Consider the following 17,280-nt stretch of genomic DNA (forward strand, 5'->3'; position numbering starts at 1 on the left):
AACCACCAAATATCAATGAAGCAATCAGTCTCACAATAACAAAAATCATGATTGGTGACATGATGTCGTTTATGTATGTTACATTTAGATTTTGCACATTAAGCATTGTGTTTGAGTCCTGTACACCGGCAAACTGAAAATGGAACTCTTGATTTTAATATACTTCGATGGTCAATATTTGATGTTTTGCTAAATAGTTTCCTATGTATAATGTGACTGCGGATGTGTTTATTCTAAAGGGTGTTCAGCCTCTCAGGTTGTTTTTTAGTATTCTTAGCGGTTTGGCATATATTGACTTTAGTAACTGACTATAGAGGAAGCTAACTTTATTTTAGTATTCTTTGTGTCACAATCCAATTCTGTCACCAGCCAACCAGAACTTGCACATTATTGTTACTGTTAACTAACAGCAATAAATCACAATGGAAGTCAATCCATGAGCCATTCTTGTCTTTTCAGCACCTCCTTGTTAAGCACATTGTGACTGGTGTTTTATTCTACAAAGTAATGCATTTCTGGTTTTAATGAACAACAAAAGTACATGAATTAAGCAGTCAACAATGTCTGTGGCCCCAATAAGTGAGAACAGATGTTGATTAAAACCAAACTGAGCTGTGCTGAGTGAAGTCCTCTCAGCCATGGTAGCAACAGCAGCAGCAGGAGGACTATGGCTGGCCTCAATGATTCTTGTATTTAATCTGAGTGGACATCCTCATATGCAGGTCTAAGCCAGCATTATATATATATTTTTAGCAAGAACCACAATCCTAAATGATCTCTTGTTAGAGGGGAACTGCCAGGGATTCTACACACTGAACATTGGGATGTGAATCTGTAGTGATTCCCTGATTTTATTTATTTCACTGTTGACTGTTTCCAAATAGAGTCCAGGTACATGGGTGGAGGAAGAGAAAATAAAACTCAATGGGACTACTTATAAGAATTAGATTAAATAATCCTATTTTAAAAGTTTATTATCAACCATAGAGACATCAGAGCTGGGCCTTCCCCATCAAATATCTAAACATGTACTTTCCAACTGGGGACATAGCATAATGATCAGGAGTAGGAATTGTGGCTGCTTTTTAAAATTTCTCCTTCTCATGAAGGCCAATAATATGGTGCCTGTGACACTCCCCAGCTCTGATCAGCAAACTGTGAGCTGAGCTGAAATCAAATCTAAGGCTTTTGCAATCTGTACTGCTTGCTCCTTAATATGGGTAACTTGAAAAATTGATGGAAAATTGAGGAAAATAAACCATACAATGGAACTTAGGTATTTTTATAATGATGGGTCTGAACTCTAATTAAGGCTTTATTTCAAATACTTCAATTCATTTAGCTTCACAACTGCTTCGCACTGTGCACCCAACTGACAAATTCCAAACCAGATTAATCATCCCCCTAAGCAAGATACTACAGAAATCTGAAATAAAGACGGAAAATCGTAAAAATACTCAGCAAGTCAGGCAGCATCTGTGGAGAGAGTAACAGAGTAAACGTTTCAGGTTGATGATCTTTCATCAGAACTGTTGAGTATTTCCAACATTTTCTGTTTTTATTCCATTTTTTCCAATAAGTAGTAGTTCACTATATACAAAATGGTTATTGAGTTTACCTGTAACACAACAATTACCACTTTCGCAAGTAATTCATTATATGTGAAACACTTGGAAACATTTCCAGGAGCTGTGATAAGGTGTTACATAAATGTTCTAATTGTGTTTGTCACCATTATATTAAATCAGTAAATGTTATATTTTTCTGGCAGTAATTTTGAAATTCCAGACTATGAGAGTAAATTTAAGCCCTAACTGATGGTCTGGGGGCGCACTTTATCTCGGATCCATCTTTTCAAGTCACGATTTTCAACTTGAGTTGAACATATTCCTACCTCCAACACTTCATTTTTGGAAAGCCCTGAGTGACAAAGTGCGTTATTCAGTCAATGATTAGAAATAGAGGGGGGGGGGTGAAGTGAGGAAATTATTTAATTACTCCCCGTCTTCAGGCAACCTCTTACTTAAAAGCTGCTGAGGCTAAGATCGCCTGTTGATTTCTGTAGGAATAAAATCAGTGGACGCCTTTGTGGGTTTTTCAGCGCTTGGTAGAGTTCATTTTTAGACCCCACCTCCTCCTCACCTCCCTTTTGCAATGTGGCACATTCCTGTCTGGAGCAGGACGGACTTGTGATTAGTTTGTGCCAGAGTTGTTTGGCTCTGAGGGAGAGAGCCATGTTGAACAGTAAAATGCTTCTGTTACAAATGTAAATTAACAAGTGGATTAAGAAAGGATTGAAACGATTGTCCGACGTTAACAGGCCTTCTGAGTGGGTAAGATTTTTTAAATTAAAACTAAAGTGTAACCATTGGTAAAGTACATTGGCAGTAATGTATTTGCTCGGACAAGATTAAGTGGTCTCAAAGCCACAAACGTGAACAAAAGACAGGTTTCGGACCTGGTGTCTAGTGTCATTCCTCTGGATGCAGTTCTGCATGCTCGCTGATCTGAATCATCGAACCACTTAGAAAATAACGACATGTTTCAAAAGCTTCAGGTACTGATGCATCGTTTTTGCATACAGGTACAGGATGCGACAGAGATACACAACCTTTTTATGATTTAGAATCTTGGTTCAACCTGACTTTAAAACGTTGCTATGCTATTTTGTTAATTTAAATGGTTTTGTGCGGTTGTCAGGGAGTCAGTCATTCATGCTGCCTCACCTGGGTAGTGTGCAAGGTCTGCTGACATTGGTCCTGAGGCTGACTGAATATTCAAATACTTAAAACTAGCCAATCAGATAAGTCAGATGAGCTTTGTCATGCTGACTGCCTGGTTACGGTGTCACGGTCAGACCTTTGTACATTTCACGTTAGATTTTACGGTTAGAAATCAGAATTAAGATGGACATTGTTATTTTGAAATAACTTTCTGCAGTATTTGTAATTAAATTTGAATGGCACGGAATCCAAGCTTGCCCTTTCTCCTTGATACTTGTGGATGTTTGCACGTGGACAGTGATTGTGTAAATGAGTGGAATCTAATACGTGTGTTAAAACACCAGGGTTACTGGCTGCATCTGAGCTAACGCAAAATGTTAATTTCAAGGAATAAAGTCCAGCGGTATTTTCTGATGTGATCAATCTTCACTAATCAATATCTTTCTTGTCCCAATTATTCATAATCAGTTGTAATTAAAGATAAGGTTGAAATTCTAGTTGATCGAAGTGCACCGAGTAAATACTACGAGGTGGACCTAAATCTAAATCCCAGGGACAGACATAGCTGCATGGACAGGCGAGAACCTGCAAGGAGATATCAGACACTATCCCCCCCCCCCCCCCCACGTCAAAGTGGCACCACACTGCTCCAAAGGTAGAAACAAAGGCTTGTGAAGAGCCAAATATTAAAGTTTTTTTTTAAAAAAAACTCTGTTCAGCTCCCAGTGAATCCACTGGTCAAGATAATCAATCTCTCTTTGCCCACTGAAGGTTTGGGATTTTTCCAAGGGCCTGAACAATAATCACACCAGCTCTCAATTGGCAAGATTTTCATTCAGGTCTTATAAGGGCACATTGGGCAAACTTCCCAGGGTGGCCAGACAACTGATTCAAACAGGCAGCCTTGTTTTTTGTGGGAGGGGAGGGGAGGGGGGTGGGGGTGGTGGCAGATGTCTAGACTAAAGGTTGTCTAGACTAAAGGTTGCCTACACCTCAGCCCCACTGCACTGCCCCATGAACTGGGTGGAATGCTAGTGGCAGCACATTCTAACCCAAATTCAAGCTATAGGTAAGTGATTTGCTGGCATCTGTCCTGACCCCAGATTCGGAATTCATGGACCAGCAGGCCTAGCATTTTGACAGTCATCTCTGCAAGTAAGGCATTGTAGACTTTTTGCTCTCCACTATATACATGGGATTTGTCTTCCAACCGAAAATGAAGTAATTGGTGAAGGAGTAAAAAATATTTTTAGGTTCAGGAAACTTGTGCAGATAGTTTGTGTAATGTGCTTTCTATTGCCTCATACTGAAAAGGGTGCCTTGTTTAATGATTATTGAGAAACTAAGAGGAACACCAAGGCCCTACTGAAGGACATCACTGAGGCTGAACAGCGTTAAAAGCAAGTTAAATCAAACGATAATGATCATGGGTTTCCAAACTGGATTTTTAAAACCTGAACCTTATGGGAGAAGGAAAGGCTAAAAACTTAAGGGGTCAAACGTTTTAAGGAAGAAATAAGTTTAGGTTATCAGACTGTGTGATGAATTTTGGTCCAGGAATTTTCTGAGCTGCTTCAGCTCTGCTCCTGTACATTCATAAAAGATGCTCTGGGAATCCAGTTTGCACGTAAACAGGAACAGCTCCAAGGAAATTCCTTACAGAGGAGAAAGAGCATGGAGAGGGCATGTTTGGAACTAAGAAGGAACAATTCTTGAAACTTCAGAAAAGAACAGTGTATTGAAATAGCCAAGAATTATGATAGGAAAAGAGATTGGTCAGAGGTGAGATGCATTTGCCTTTTGGATAAGCTGCTTTGTCTTGATCCCTGTCCAAGAGTGCAAGTTAGACAGCCTGTCCAGAAGTGAAGGAAGTCTCCAAATATTGAGCATATTAAGGATTTAAAACAAAAACAGAATTACCTGGAAAAACTCAGCAAGTCTGGCAGCATCGGCGGAGAAGAAAAGAGTTGACGTTTCGAGTCCTCATGACCCTTCGACAGAACTTGAGTTCGAGTCCAAGAAAGAGTTGAAATATAAGCTGGTTTAAGGTGTTGGGGGGGGGGGGTGGTAGAGAGAGAGAGAGAGACTCTCTCTCTCTCTCTCTCTCTCTATCTCCCCGCCCCCCCACCAAACACCTTAAACCAGCTTATATTTCAACTCTTTCTTGGACTCGAACTCAAGTTCTGTTGAAGGGTCATGAGGACTCGAAACGTCAACTCTTTTCTTCTCCGCCGATGCTGCCAGACCTGCTGAGTTTTTCCAGGTAATTCTGTTTTTGTTTTGGATTTCCAGCATCCGCAGTTTTTTTGTTTTTATATTAAGGATTTATGTTGTCAAGGGGTTCAAGGAGATAATAGCATTTGATACAAAAAATGGAAATTGTGTAACTTTTTGAAATAGTTTTACAAAGGGATGGGGAAGCACCATTCATACCAGAGGAGCTGGTTAGCTGAAGACATTCAGTTGATGGAGGAAGAATAAGGATGGAGCGCTTCACACATACAAGAGAAATAAAGAAGATAGATATTTCAAAAATTGGACAAATTGAGGTTTTGTTGTCCTGTTTAAAGACATGAAGGAGATCAAGATATGAAGTTTCATCTACTGTACGAAGCAATTTGTGAACACTTGTGCCATCTTCTGTGAAGGATGTTGAGGAATGTCAGATGGAATAATTTGTAAAAGAATATATGGAATTAACTGACAAGTGGAGGGAGGTCATTGATCTGTGGTGGGAACAGCGGAGAAACAGGCCAAATAATGCGGTACTCTTGAGACAATGGGCAAAATCATTAAATCCTTCATAGGTCGAACAATTTGAGATGTAATTGAACATCAATCATCTCGTACCTTTTGGTTGGAGGCCACATGGTGGTAATTTGTTAAATTGTATTAGATGGCAGTCTGCATCAAAAGCTAAGGAGATAGTCAAGATAATGACAGATCATTTAAAGGTGTAAAAAGCAGAGTTTCAAAGTACATAATCTAGGCAATGAGATATCCAAAGGAGAGACCAGACTGACAACCATAATGTTAATCATGGATTAGACCAGAACTTTCAAGGCGACAGCTTTCATACCATTCAAAGTATTGATGTAAAGGCAATAGGATAGTAGATAGAAGGCTATGAGATAGGGTGAATGCAAAAAAAAAAATCCAACAAGGAAGAAAAAAGACTGAGGATTGAAGGGATGGCACAGCACTGGAGAAAATCTGAAGGCAAACTTCTTGAGGGTGATGGAGGGTTGCCATGGGGACTGGAAAAAGAAGATCCAACAGATTGAGAGGGGACAAGCTTTGTGTCAAGTCATAATAATTGAACAAAATGCTGTTGATCCAGAGTTAATTGCCAAAACCATTGATATTAGAGTTGGAGTGGGAAAAGCAATCTTGAAAAGGTTAGCTCTCTCCTCAGCTGTAAGTTTGTAAATTTATAATGCTAATTCAGACTGGAAGGTTATTCAGGAAAGTTTCATATCACACTCTTCCACCAGATCTGACAGCACATCTTGCTTCCATCATCAAAAATCTGCATTTGCATCAGGCAACTTGATCAGTCTGAATTAACATTTTTCTGCTCACATAATTGAACATAGCTGGAAATACTCTGCATGTCAGGCACCACCTGTTGAGAGAGCAGCTCAGAAGAGAGAGAGTAGTAGGGAAATGAGTTGAGAATGTGGGAAGCTTCTGGTCTTTCACCAAACTATTGTGGAGGGTGGGTGAAGTGTTAAGAGTGAGGTTTTCTAAATTTCTGAATATAATACATATTTTTCCTAAAGATTTATCTAGAAGTGATTATACATGGTGTTAAGGCAAATTTGACTTTTCATTCATGGAAGTCCAAGTGTGTATTATATTTAGAAAATTTCAATAAAGAGAAAAGAACAGGAAGGAGGATACAGAGCTAGAGTGGTTAGTTTGAAGGGGAAAAGTTGAGCAATAGCAGTGAGAGTAAGGACAAGGCAAGGAGGAAAGGTGGCTCAACCATGGATTACAAAAGAAATCAGGGATAGTATTACATCCAAAGAGGTGACATATAAAGTTGCCAGAAAAAGCAGCAAGCCTGAGGATTGGGAGCAGTTTAGAATTCAGCAAAAGTGGACAAAAGATTGATCAAGAAGGGGAAAATGAAGTATGAGAGTAAACTTGCAGGAAACATAAAAACTGACTGTAAAAGCTTTTATAAATATGTGAAGTGAAAAAGCTTAACAAAGACAAATGTAGGTCCCTTACAGTCAGAAATGGGAGAAATTATAATCGGAAACAAAGAAATGGCAGAAGAATTGAACACCTGTTTAGTTCTGTCTTCACAAAAGAGGACACAATTTCCCAGAAATGTTAGGGACCCAAGGGTCTAGTGAGAGGGAGGAATTGAAGAAAATCAGTGTTAATAAAAAACTGGTGCTAGAGAAATTAATGGGGTTAAAGGCTGAAAAATCCCCAGGGCCTAATAATCTACATCCCAGAGTACTAAAGGAAGTGGCCCTGGAAATATTAGATGCATTGGTGGTCATCTTCCAAAATTCTGTAGACTCTGGAGCAGTTCCTACAGATTGGAGGGTGGCGAATGTAACCCCACTATTTAAAAAAGGAGGGAGAGAATTATAGACCAGTTAGCCTAACATCAGTAGTGGGGAAAATGCTAGAATCTGTTATAAAAGACGTGGTAACAGAATACTTGGAAAGCATTAACAGGATTAGACAAAGTCAGCATGGGTTTATGAAAGGGAAGTTATGCTTAACTAATTTACTGGAGTTTTTTGAGGATGTAACTTGTAGAATAGATAAGGGAGAACCAGTGGATGTGATGTATTTCAATTTCAAGAAGGCTTTTGATAAGGTCCGACATAAGGAGGCTAGTGGGAAAAATTAAAGCACATGGGCTTGGGGCTAATATACTGGCATAGATTGAGAATTGGTTGACAGACCGGAAACAGAGAGTGGGAATAAATGGGTTTTTTTCCAGCTGGCAGGTGGTGACTAGTGGTGTACCGCAGGGATCAAGTACATGGACCCCAGCTATTCATGATATTTATAAATGACTTGGATGAGGAAACCAAATGCAATATTTCCAAGTTTGCTGATGACACAAAACTAGGTGGGATTGTGAGGAAGATACAAGCAGGCTTCAGGGTGATTTAGATAAGTTGTGTGTGTGGGGAAACACGTGGCAGATGCAGTATAACGTGGATAAATGTGAAGTTATATGCTTCACTGTGATAAACAGAAAGGCAGAGTATTATTTAAATAGTGATATATTGGGAAATGCGGATGTACAAAGGGATCTGGGTGTCCTTGTATACCAGTCAATGAAAGTAAACAGGCAGGTGCAGCAAACAATTAAGAAGGCAAGTGGTATGTTGGCCTTCATTGCAAGAGGATTTGAGTTCAGAAGTAGGGATGTCTTACTGCAATTATACAGGGTCTTGGTGAGACCACACATGGAGTATTGTTTGCAGTTTTGGTCTCCCTACCTAAGAAAGGATACACTTGCCGTAGAGGGAGTGCAGGCAAGTTTCACTAGGCTGATACCGGGGATGGCAGGACTGTCGTATGAGGAGAGGTTGGTTCGACTGGGCCTGTATTCACGAGAGTTTAGAAGAATGAGAGGGGATCTGATTGAAATGTATAAAATTCTAACCGGGCTAGACAGACTAGATAGAGGGAGGATGTTTCCCCTGGCTGGGGAGTCTAGAACCAGGGACCACAGTCTCAGGATATGGGGCACGCCATTTAGGACTGAGATGAGGAAAAATTTCTTCACTCCGAGAGTGGTCAACCTGTGGAATTCTCTACCATAGAAGGGTTTGGAGGCTGGGTCACTGAGTATATTCAAGAAAGAAATTGATACATTTTTGGATATTAGGGGCATCAGGGGGTATGGAAAGAAGGTGGGAATGTGGCGTTGAGATCAAGGATCAGCCATGATCATATTGAATGGTGGAGCAGGTTTGAAGGACCGAATGGCCTACTCCTGATCCTAGTTTCTATGTTTCCGGCCATACAACCCAGCAGCTTTCACCCAAAAAGAAAACCTGTGAGAGAAGCAAAAGAAGACAAAGGATAAAGCAAAAGGAGTTAAGGGGAGAGAAGAGGAGAATAAAATGAGAGGCAGAAGTAAAAGTGGAGAGACAGAGAGAAACAGCAACGTGAAAACTTCTGACGTGTAAGAGTGACCAGATTCAATGATTTTAGCCTTTGCAATGCCATCAGTGATCAACTAGTGATTCAGAAAAATTGAAAAACCATTATTGTGCTTCTTGCTTCCTCTACTCCTAACATTATATTTCTTTACCCCTTTTGACTCCCTGATTTAACAGACATCAATGGGGAGGCAGCACCCACCTGATCCTAGCTCTCAGCCTCTGCTGCACTGTAATAGGCTGGTAGAGACTGGTACAAGTTGTATCATTGTGGATTTTTTTTCTCTTTTCCTCCTCAAGGTGGAACTGCTGAATCTCAATCTATTCTTTACTCTTCTTCCCTACCAGGGTGGCCCAGATAAGATTGTTTAATGGGTGATGTCTTCTTGAAATCACCATCTTATCACTGTGATGAGGCACGTTATTGTCTGGTGGGCTATTCCAATGGGTTGTTTAATTTAGTTGAAAACATGATATATTACTCCCAGCTTACTTTTAAGAAAAAGGCCTTTTTAAAAAAAAAAACCCAAAATGACTACCTGCAAATTGTGCTCAACGTGTTGGCTGCAAATGTCCAACATTGTGTTGCTGACATGGTTATGATCATAAGTGTCTAAGAGGCACACAGTGGAACTGTCTAGGAGTTGTGTTAACAAGTTCAGCTTGTCATTTGTTTGCAATAAACTCTTATTTAAATATCCTTGCCTGAGGATGTAGGTGAAGTTAAATAAGGAACTGCTACTGTAAATGGACTGTGTGATCAATGTGAAACATTACACACATCAGTTCAGTAAACAAAAGTGAGATTATTCTAAGATGAGCTATTGCACCTATAATTGTATCTCAGTGGGAGGACATTTTTTTAAAATTAAAGTTAAAATGCTAATTTTGTCCCTTTTCTTCTCTGAAGATACAACTCTTCCTTTAGCATGGTCTCATAGGTGCTGATAGCTGATGTGCATCCCACTCATCATAGCCATTGTTTGTGAACCATAATGAGGAGCGTTGGCAGGTCAATCAACCATTATGAAATCATAGCCTTCTCACAAGCATCATGTTCACTTTATTCATCGGGGTAACAATTGAATATGGGAACTCTGGATGATTTCTCATTCTTCCCCAACCCACCCTTTCCTCTCCACCTCCACAGTGCCACTATGCAGATGTCAATTGCAGTGCCTCATACAGCCATCAAACCTGGGAACTTTTATTGTAATATGGAAACCGGAATTGGCCATTCAGCCCCTTGAGCCTGTTCCATCATCCCATCTTTCAGATGGGATGTTAATCTGACATCCCACCTGCCCTGTCAGGTGAGTGCAAAAGATGCCATGGCTCAGTGTCCAGTCCAATATTGTTCTCCTCAATCAACATCACAAAAACAGATTTATCTGGTCAGTAACACATTGCTGTTATTGGGCACTTGTGCGCAAATTGGCTGCCTCGTTTCCAACATAACAACAGTGACTACACTTCACAAGAATTTCATTGGCTGCAAAGAGGCTTGGGACACCCTGTGCTCATGAAAGACAGCATATAAATGCAAGCTTTTTATTCCAGTAGATCATGGTTGCCTTGTACCTTTAATTCCATTTACCCACCAGTATTCCATGTTCCTTGACACCTTTACCTAACAAGAGTCTGTCAATCTGTCTTAAATTTCAATTGACCCAGCATCCTCAGCTTTTTTTGGGAGTGTGTTCCAGATTTCAGCCACCATTTGTATGAGAAAGTACTACCTGATTTTACTCCTGAATGGCTTATCTCTAATTTTAAGATTATGCCCCCTTGTTCTGCTTTTTTCCACTAAAGGAAGTAGTTTTTCTGTCTACCCTATACAAATCCCTTTGTCATTTTAAAGACCTCCCTTCAACCTTCCAAACTTAAGGAAATATAAGGCAAATTTGTGCAACATCCTCATAATTTAACCCTTTACTGCCTGATATCTTGTGAATCTGTGTTGTACCCCCTCTTAAGTTCAATGGGTTCTGACCAAAGTTCTATTCAACTGACACGTCTGGCTGAATTTTCTGGACCTTGGAATATTTTCGGCCTTTGGGGCCAGTTATGAGATCTGTAACCCGGCCATCAGGGCAGTGCGCCTTCCAGGTTGATTTTCTGGCAGACGGCCAATTAGTGGGCCGTCTCTGGGTTTGTTGCCCAATTAGAGACAGTAGGTCTGTTAAGGAGGAGGGAGAGCCAATCAGCCCACTGGTAGCCTTGAGTGTCAATGTGCTGCTCAGTTGAAAGCCTCAAAGGAGGATGGAACATAATGGCTGTGAGAAAAGAAGGCTGAGGGAACTGGAAGCCATCTCTGCACCCTGAACATAACCTATGAGAGCAGCCTCCTTGCAATAGCAAGCCTCTTCCTGCAGATGCCCTCAGGTTTGCTGTTTGCACCATTAAGTGGTCAGATTGCATCTTTTTCCATGCCACCCCGATGTCCCTGAGTAACGACATTCTGACACAGCATGTGCGTCCCTATCAAAATTGCATTGTCCTTGGAAATGTACTGCTAATTACCCATTTAACAAGCTTCATTGGCTTCCTGTCACTGTTGGGACGGGCTGGCAATATGGCACAGAAGCTGCCTCCAGGAAAAGAGGGAGGAGGCGGGAGCACATCACAACACAATTTTCACTGATTTTTGCTCCCTCCGCAGCCTCTATCCCCACATCCATGGGTCTGGGAAAATTCCTCCATTATTTTGTCACTTGAATTCTGACCCCTTTAGATAAAGGCCAACATTCCATTAACCTTTTTGATTACCTTTTCTGTCTGTCTAGCTTTCATTTTTTTTTTGGTTTTCATGATTTATGTACAGATATACCTAAGCCGCTTTACTCTTCCACAGCTCCTAGTCTCTCACATTTAATAAAATATTGCAATTTGCCTATTTCAATCAGAAGTCTGTGACCTCAAACCTCCCCACACTGAACTCCATGGGCTGTATTTTACAACAGACGGGGAGTGGTGGAAAGTCACCCGGAGCTGACACGTGCCAAAGAACCCTGCCCTACTGCCATAACTCATTGCGGGCAGGCTAATTTGTTTAACAGTTGGACTCCTGCCCTTCAGTGAGATGAGGTCCCGCCCTCAGGAGCTTCTAGCCAACGTGATTAGCAGTGGGTGCTGCTGAGACTGCAAGAAGAAGCCTGAAGAGGATCATGGCTGCCCAGGATGGGTAAATCCAGGGTTCTAGGGTGGGGAGGGATGCCAGAGCTCAGTGGGATGCCGGGTTCTGTAGGCCAGGTGGTGTGGAAGGAGGGGTGGGGGTGACATCTGAGGGCCCCACTGAATGACGTAACCCACCCCTTCTTCCCACCTTTTCTCTTTGAAGGCCTTAAAAAAAAGAAAACAGCCTGCCCACTCCTGTCTGACTCCCCGCATCAACCATATTTTGGCATGGGCAGTGTATTATTTAGCTCAATACGCTTGCTAACAAGTCTAATTGACCTTTAATTATCCATTTAAATAGGGCAGGCGTGCTGCCAATTTTGGCACCTGCTCACCTAGCGTATTATGGGGGCCAGGTCAGGGGTGGGTGGGAAGATAGTGGCATAGCCATGCGATGTATTTTTCTTGCACCAGTTCCCCCACCCATCGAAATCACGTCTGGCGGGGGGCATGTAAAATCTAGCCTCACATGTGCTGTGCCCACTCAGTTCACCTGTTTCCTATTGTAACTTTGTGCTGCTATCCACATACAGACATGTGAAACATGTTTCTTAAATTAGCATAATCTGAAAATTTGGTGCAGATTGCAGGATGGCCCTTTCTGCAGGAATGAAGAAAAATGGGATAATTTAAATAAAAAATTTAAAATATGAAAGTTTTTATGAAAACTATTTGCCTAGATTGTCTCATCTTTTGTGTTGATGTGACACATCAGATCTTACATCAACATTAAATGTTTAGTACAAATTCTAATATGACGGGGCTCAAAGTGAATCCAAATGCTATAATAGTCCATACTTATGAATGTATGAACAAGGAGTAGGCCATTCAGCCCCTTGAGCCTGTTCCGCTATTTAATAAGATCATGGCTGATCTGATAGTAATCTGAAATCTGCATCCTACCTACCCCCGATAACCTATCTCCCCCTTGCTTACCAAGAATCTATCCATCTCTGCCATAAAAATATTCAAGGCTCTGCTTCCACCACCTATTCAGGAGGAGTTCCAAAGACTCCCAATCCTCTGAAAGAATTTTGCCTCATCTCTGTGTTAGATGGGTAACCCCTTTTTTTGAACAGTGACCCCTAGTTCTAGATTCTTCCACAAGAGGAAACATTCTCTCAGGATGGGGTCAAGACCCCTCAGGATCTTTTACATTTCAGTCAAGTTGCCTCTTACTCTTCTAAACTCCAGTGGATATAAGCCTAGCCTGTCCAATTGTTCCTCATAAGAAAGCCCACCCATTCCAGGTATTAGTCTGGTAAACTTTCTCTGAACTGCTTCCAGCTCATTTACATCCTTCCTTAAATAAGGTGGCCAGTACTGTACACAGTACTCCAAATGTGGTCTCACTAGTGCCCTGTGCAACTGAAGCATAACCCCCCTTTTCTTATTAAACTCCCCTCGCAATAAATGATAACATTATATTAGCTCCCCTAATTACTTGCATACTAGCCTTTTGTGATTCATGCACTAGGACATTCAGATCCCTCTGCACCTCAGAGCTCTGCAATCTCTCACCCATTTAGATGATATGCTTCACTTTTATTCTTCCTGCCAAAATGGACAATTTTACATTGTCCCACATTATACTCCATTTGCCAGATCTTTGTCCACTCACTTAATCTATCTATATCTTTTTTTATTGCCTTCTTATGTCATCTTTACTTTGCTACCTATCTTTGTGTCATCAGCAAATTTGGCAACCATCCCTTCATCCAAGTCATTTATATAAATTGTAAACAGCTGAGGTCCCAGCACTGATCCCTGTGGCACACCACTTGTTAGATCTTGCCAACCTGAAAAAGACCCATTTATGCCCATTCTTTGCTTCCTGTTAGCCAGCCAATCATCTATCCAGTATGTTACCCCCTATACCATGAGCCTTTATTTTCTGCAACAACCTTTGATGTGGCACTTTATCAAATGCCTTCTGGAAATCTAAGTACAGTACACCCACCGGATTATTTCTACCCTTTACCCACAGCATGTTACTTCCTCAAAGAACTCCAATAAGTTGGTTAAACACAATTTCCCTTTCACAACACCATGTTCACTTTGCCTGTTGACCTTGAGCTTATCTAAGTGCCCTGCTATAACTTCTTTAATAATAGCTTCTAACATTTTCCCTATGACAGATGTCAATCTAACTGGCCTGTATTTTCCCCCTTTTTGAATAATGGAGTTACATTTGCTATCTTCCAATCTAATGGGACCTTCCCAAAGTAGGCAAGTTTTGGAAAATTAAAACTAATGCATCAACTATCTCACTAGACACTTCTTTTACGACCCTAGGATGAAGTCCATCAGGATCCAGGCTCTTGTCAGCCCACAGCTCCAGAAATGTACTCAATACCACTTCTCTGGTGACTGTAATTTTCCTGACTTCATTCCCCACTTCCATTTCCTGGTTTATAGCAGCTTCTGGGATTTTACTTGCATCCTCTAATGTGAAAATTGATGCAAAGTACATGTTCAATTAATCTGCCATCTCCTTGTTTTCCACTGTCAATTCTCCAAGCTCACTTACTATAGGACTAACGTTCACTTTTTGTTAACTTTTCTTTAAATATTTATAAAAATCCTTACTATGTTTTTATATTTCTGGCTAGCTTTCTCTCATGCTGTAATTTTTCCCTTCTTAATAGTCTTTCAGTCATTCTTTGCTGATCCTTATATTCTGTCCAATCTTCTGACTTGCCACCTGTCTTTGCGCAATTATATGCTTTTTCTTTAAATTTGATACTATTTTTAACCTTTCTAGTTAACCATGGATGGTGTTGTCGTCCTTTGGGACTTTTCTTACTCGTTAGAATGTCTCTATTCTGTGCATTCTGAAATATTCCCTTAAATATTAGCCACTTCATCTCTAATGACCTATCCCTTAACATAATTTTCCAACTCACTTTAGCCAGCTCCGCTTTCATGCCCTCATAATTGCCTTTTATTTAAGTTTAAAAACTTATTCTCAGACCCACTCCTCTCTCCCTCAAACTGAATGTAAAATTCAATCTTATTATGATCGCTGCTACCTAGAGGCACCTTCACACTGAGATGATTAATTATTCCCATTGCATTGCACAATACCAGGTCTAGTATAGCCCGCTCTCTGGTTGGCTCCAAAACATGCTGGTCTAAGAAACTATCCCAAAAACATTCAATGTACTCCCCATCTAGGCTATCTTTGCCCATCTGACTTTTCCAGTCTATATGTAAATTAAAATCTCCCGTGATTATTGTCATGCCTTTCTGACAAACTCCAGTTATTTTTTCCTTTATGCTCAATCCTACCATGTGGTTACTGTTAGGGGGCCTGTATACAATTCCCATAAGTGACTTCTTGACTTTAACATTTCTCATCTCTACCCAAATCGTTTCCACACTTCCTCGCTTCCTGTCCTTCTTAAATATCCTGTACCCTTCAATATTCAGGTCCCAGTCCATGTCCTCCTGCAGCCATGTCTCCGTAATGGCTATCAGATCGTAATTATTTATTTATATATGTGCTTTCAGTTCATCTGTTTTGTTTCGAATGCTACATGCATTCAGATACAGAGCTTTTAGTTTTATTCTCTAGTTTTAGTTTTAACCGCTAGTTTCTTCTCCTGATTTACTGTTAGATTTGTACTGTCTATCCCTTCCTGTCATGGTGTTTTCTCATTTCCGTAGTAATACCTTTTCCTTTTGTCTTGCCTCTGCTCTTTGATTTACCACATCTTCCCAAATTTGATCCCATGCTCCCACTATTTAGTTTAAAACCCCCTCTACTTGCCTTGAAAAGAATGTTGTTTTTTATTTAAATCTTTTTGCCTTGTTTGCAAGATGCTTCACAACCCTGTTGGTGTCACATTTGGTTTGAAAAAACACTTGCCAATTGTAGCAGTGAGCTGCAAAATTGGCAGCATTGGTGGCGATTTGGGGAGATATGAGCTTGATGGATAAGCTCCATGAACCTGTGTTTGATACAAACACTAAATAAATGGTGATGCCTTATGGCATTGCTCATGAATAAAAGGTGATGACTTTGAAGCATCTTCCTTCACTTTTATCTTGTGGTTAGTTTCCTCGTTCCCCTGTCTACTGAGATCACATGGCTGTGCTGCTAAGCCCTGCTGCCTTTATCGCTTGTTGACATTGACAGGCAGATTGATCATGGATGTCATAATGGGTGTATGGCCATGGGCACATCCTACATCACTTTACTGCTTGGCTCTCCACTAATGAATAGCCTACTGGTGGTGAGGACACAACTGGTATCATAGTCTGGGGTGTGGCAATCACTATCATTTACTTCTCAATATCTAGTTGGATGCTGATGTGTTTATCATGGATCAATTAATTCCAAGATATTGGGCTACAGCTTAATTGATTTTTAACATGTTAGATGTTAATTTTGGACATGTACCACGCTCCAAACATTTATCCTCCAGTTAACAGTATGTCAGGTGGATTGACAGGTAATTGCATCACCCATTCTGATACTGAGTCATTCAAACCAGGGAGATTCCAGGACCACTCCCAGGCAGCATTAGGGCTAAGACAGTTACAACTGAGGGTGAGGGACAGGAGCAAAAGCAGCTAAGCTTCCCACTGCTGATTAATACCCTCTACTAGAGAGTCCACAAGTGGGAATGTCAGATGAGATCATGATTGGATCCTGCTGTGATGCCACAGCAGTCAAATAGTGTCTTTTGCCACTTGGGCAAGATCCTGGAGGCTCCTGGAGCCTAAGGAAGTAGACCCCAGCATGATGCAATATGCTCAGGAGATGGGAAAGAGAAATTTAAGGGAAAAATATAAACTATGTTAGAATTGTTAGAATTTTTAGGATAATGTGGAACACACACACACACACACACACACACACACACACACACACACACACAATAAATCATCTAGTGATTTTGCTTTGTTACAGAAATACTGCCTTAGGCTGGGAAGATTATTATACATCTAAGATAGTGATGAAATCACTGTCAGTGACTGACATAGGATAGAATGGCACTGGCAACCTTCACTTTGATGTCTAAGTGGGTACATTACCAAAAACTCTGATAATGCAAGTAGAGAAAGTAGAGTGTATGAATAGAAATACTGCAAAATGTTACCACTGTAACTGGGTTTAAAGGAATATTTTGCAACAATAATCATTTGGGGGTGGGGGTGGAGTCATCTTGTGTTCCCATGCCTGTAAGTAGGATTATTAGGTTAACATAACCATGGTCTAATAGCAT

General features: G+C 40.7%; 1 protein-coding gene across 2 annotated transcripts in view; it reads left to right on the forward strand.

Annotated features, from left to right (window-relative positions):
* Window positions 1-17,280, forward strand: part of shroom3 (shroom family member 3) — a 170,628-nt gene that overhangs the window by 39,698 nt on the left and 113,650 nt on the right. Inside the window, exon 1 of one of the 2 annotated variants that reach the window (XM_041190671.1) lies at window positions 2,276-2,333. The exons of the other annotated variant lie outside the window; for it this stretch is intronic. The gene's annotated coding sequence lies outside the window, so the exon portion shown is untranslated. Of the gene's footprint in view, window positions 1-2,275; window positions 2,334-17,280 lie in introns of those variants that run through there. 2 annotated transcript variants of the gene reach the window in all.

The sequence above is a fragment of the Carcharodon carcharias genome, chromosome 1 (assembly GCF_017639515.1).
Source record: "Carcharodon carcharias isolate sCarCar2 chromosome 1, sCarCar2.pri, whole genome shotgun sequence".
Classification (NCBI taxonomy): Eukaryota; Metazoa; Chordata; class Chondrichthyes; order Lamniformes; family Lamnidae; genus Carcharodon; species Carcharodon carcharias.